This window comes from Ictidomys tridecemlineatus, chromosome 15 (genome assembly GCF_052094955.1).
Source record: "Ictidomys tridecemlineatus isolate mIctTri1 chromosome 15, mIctTri1.hap1, whole genome shotgun sequence".
NCBI classification, from domain to species: Eukaryota; Metazoa; Chordata; class Mammalia; order Rodentia; family Sciuridae; genus Ictidomys; species Ictidomys tridecemlineatus.
This window is the reverse complement of record NC_135491.1, coordinates 44,683,065-44,687,201: the sequence shown is the minus strand read 5'-3', so window position 1 is coordinate 44,687,201 and position 4,137 is coordinate 44,683,065. Positions and strand designations below refer to the sequence as shown.

The window sequence follows — 4,137 nt, the reverse complement described above, 5'->3', positions numbered from 1 at the left end:
CCTCAACAAATAATCCACTCAAGTCTCTGCCTCTCCAACACTTAAATGCTTAGCATCAGGGCCATGAAACCTAGCTGTCTCTGTGTTTAATCATGACTGATCAGTTTCAGAATTTGGGTTCTCGAGCCACCTGTAGTCACAGGCTGTCCTCAACTCCCAGCTGTGCTACACAAATAGTGGCTAGTTGACTAGGAAATGAGGGGAGAGGCCAGAAGGGAGCGCTGAGGCAGAGTTTGCTTCTTTCACTCTGCTTACCATAAAATAGAAGGATCTGAAGCCTGCTACTCAAGTCACACATTCCTTTCTGTGACCTCATTGGGTAGTGATGACATCACAAGCCTAAGTTTCCATGGCAGGATGATGCTAGAAAACTTCTCTACTAGTTCTCTACAGGACACCAGAGTGTCTGGTTGCTCCAGAGAATATGTCTGACCGGATATTCTATATTCAGTCTAACTTGTCTGCTGTCCCCTGGGAGAGCAGTATAGCAGGTAGGCCCAGGCCATCTGTAATGGAGCCCCTGGTAAATATACAACCTCACTTGACTGCCACATCTTCCTTTAGGGTTTCCCCATCACACCTCAGAACTTCTCTAGCCATGAGTAAGACCAATGGTCTGGCGCTCCCTCAAGGACCCACAGTGTTACTGTGCTCACTGCTGAGAATAAGTGTTCAAAAAGGTGCTAATCTTTATCAATCTAGCCTTCCCCTTTAGCCTCCCCCAGTGCTTCCTTCAGAGTGCAGCACACTGGTACACACCTATAGGCCCAACTGCTTGGGTGGCTGAGTGGGAAGATCACCTGAGTCCAGAAATTAGGCTCAAGCATCTGAGTGAGGAATATAGTAAAACCTGAGCAACACAGTGATCTCCATCACCAAAACAGAAAGGACGCTTCTATCTCAGATCATTTCATAATAAGAGTCTTACAAGAGCCTAGTGTGTATTTATTATCAAGTGATAAATGGAGCACTCTAAGAAATAGCTATTGGCCTCTCAAAAACCTCACCTACAAACTCAGGCACCTTTACCATACTGTCATGGACACACTCACGTGAACCCCCGCACACATATCCCAGTCTGAACTGCCAAGGAAAAGGGTGGTGTCATGCAGTTGGGAAGAACAGAAGGGCCAGTCTCATGTTACCAAGTCTGGAGGTCTGACGAAATGATGTCTCAGGAAGTGTTTGTGAGAAGGCTATTGGACCTAAACTTGGTACCCAGAATTTGGATCTAAATCTCTTAATCCCTCTGCCCCAGTATATGGCCTTCAGAAAGTGGTAGAGTTGGGCAGGTACCCAAATATAGTCCCAGCTATTCAGGAGGCTAAGGCAGGAGGATCACTTGAGCTCAAGAGTTCCAGTCCAGTCTGGGGAAACATAGCAAAAAAAATCTTGAAAAAGAATTGCATTAGAAAAATATATAAAAACTGGGCTAGAATTCAGTGTGGTTGAAACAGGCTTTACGAATGGGCCCCATTGGGAACTGCCAAGGTGGAAGGAGTTCTAAACCGATGTATATTAGACCATTTTTTCCAAACCTTGAAAATTATTTCCATTAAAGCCTCAGAAAAGAAAATTTTCTCAGTTATAGAAGGGAGACACTGAGGGACAGCTTTTTGGGATATTTTGAGGTTTGACTGTTTTCCTGCTGCTTCCATTGGCTCCACAGAACTCAAGTACTTTGACAGCATCCCTTGAGGAGACAGGCAAAGCATCCATAGAGGTCACGGGCAAAGGCTGTGTTTGAATGCCAAGCAGAGAAGAGGGCTTCAGTCAGAAACAGGAAGCAACAGGAGAGCGAGGTCCTGGGGGCAGACTGTACAAAGCAGAAGCAATTAATCAGTTCTGGTTTTCTTTCCAGCAGCACTGCCTCCCATGTCTCCTTCTACACCTGCGTACCACCATGTCCTCTACCAAGGATGTGGAGAAACGCAGGTGGGCTGGCATGGGGAGACATACTGCCTGGTTGGTGGCTACCGACTCTATGGAGATGTTCCCTTGACCACTCCACCAAAGGCCAAAGCAGAAAAGCCAGCAGAGAAGCCAGCCCAGAAGCCAAACCAGAGAGGCAGAGGGGCTCCCAAGAAACGCCGAGCTCCAGCAGAGGCAGAAAAGACCCTGGGCTGCCCCAGGCCCAAAATTCCTGCCAAGAAAGCATTGCCACAGAAGCTGGCTGGCTAAGCCACTCTGTAGAGAGGACATTTATTTAACTAGGACCCCTAAGGCATGCTTCTTTTTAAATTTTACCCATTTTTTAAAAAAAATAAAAAATTTATTCTTGCTGTTGTGTTAATTATAAAGTTATTCAAATATACAAAAATTTGAGAGAAGCCCTGGAAATTGTTGTAAATGATTTTCAATGCAGCTAGGGCCTTAGTTTAGCTTGACATAGGAGCTACTGCAGCATATGCTGGTGTCTTCAGAGTTTGGCAGAGACTGCATGTGTATTTAAAACGCATTCTTTATACTCCTTTTCACTGTCACTCTGACTTCTTTGTAAATGTAGTCTTCTCATTCTAACGACATTATCAAAAACAATTTTCTGCCCTCGTGTCCCTCTGCAGCACTAGAAATTGATTCTAGTACTAGAAATTGCTCTATTGTTGACCTACATACACAACCCTCTCTATTTTTCATTTGAAGACAGGGTCTCAGAAGTTGCTCGGGCTGACTTTGAACTTGTGATCCTACTACCTCAGCCTCCCAAGAAACTGGGATTATTGGCATATGCATCTCTCTTCACAATTTTATTATTGCTCTATTTACAATTTTATTGTTGTGTTTATTTTTTTAGTTTTTTTTATAGACCTTTATTTCATTTTATTTTTATGCAGTGCTGAGAACCCAGTGCCCTACACATACCAGGCAAGTGCTCCACACCTGAGCTATAACCCTAGCCTTCTCTTTACAATTTTCCATATTTCCCATGTTCTACAGAATGCAATGAGTTACTTTAATAATCAGTGTCGTGGGGGAGAGTAGTAGAGGAGGGAATCTTTAAAAATCTGAATAAAGGGGAGAAAAACAAATCCAATAAATTCAGTATACCCACTACATACTAATGATGCTCACAGGATGTGCTCAGAAGGTTTTAATTTCATGTGTAAGGATGACAGATTCAATCAGAACATTAAATCACTACAGACTTCCAGGGTTGGTCGTGCTTGCCTATACTCCCAGCAGCTTGGGAGGGGAAGCCAGGAAGATCACAAGTTCAAAGCCGGCCTCTGCAACTTGGTGAGATTCTGTCTCAGAATAAAAAATAAAAAGGGCTGAAAAATGTGGCTCAGGGTTCAATTCCGGGGTTCAATCCCTGCTAATAATAAAAAAAAATCACTACATACTGGCCATGTTGGGCCTACATTTTGAGAATTGGTAGGATGAAGGAGCCACTAGCTCTACATTTGAGATACAAAACTTAGAGGGCTCAGGATACAAACCTTACAGGCCATAGATGCAAACCTTAGAGGCCTTAAGGAAACCCAGGTACTCACCCAGTTCCATCTGTCCTTCACACACACACAATCCAGCCCCTCCTTATGGAATCACAGGGTCTAAAATTCAAACTCATTGCCCTCTCCACAGCAATTTTCCACAATGAAATTTCTTCTTTTTTTTAATACATCATATATTCAAAATAAAAGAGGATCAAAAGATAAAAGAGTAAAGATTCCTTCTGATTAAGGAATGGAAGACTTTCAATCTCTATTTTTTTTTTTCCTTTTTTGGGTTCTAGGGTGCTTTACCACACCCCTCATCTCTTTTTTCTTTTTTTAAATATTTATTTTTTTAGTTGTAGTTGGACACAATACTTTTATTTCACATATTTTATTTATTTTTTAGTTGTAGTTGGACATAATACCTTTTATTTATTTTCATGTGGTGCTGAGGATCAAATCCAGGATCCTACACATGCAAGGCGAGCTCTCTACCGCTGAGCCACAACCCCAGGCCCCTCCCCTTTTTTATTAAATATTTCGTTTTTAGTTGTAGTTGGACACAATATTTATTTATTTTTACGAGGTGCTGAGGATTGAACCAAAGGCCTCGCCATGTGCTAGGTGAACACTCTACTGCTGAGCCACAACTCCAGCCCCCTCAGTTCTTTTTGTGACAGGGTCTCCCTAAGTTGCTGAG

At 42.8% G+C, this 4,137-nt stretch overlaps 1 pseudogene; it reads left to right on the top strand.

The window, feature by feature from the left end:
• Positions 1-1,875: 1,875 nt before the first annotated feature.
• On the top strand, positions 1,876-2,181 carry LOC144370978 (DPEP2 neighbor protein pseudogene; annotated as a pseudogene).
• Positions 2,182-4,137: the final 1,956 nt, after the last annotated feature.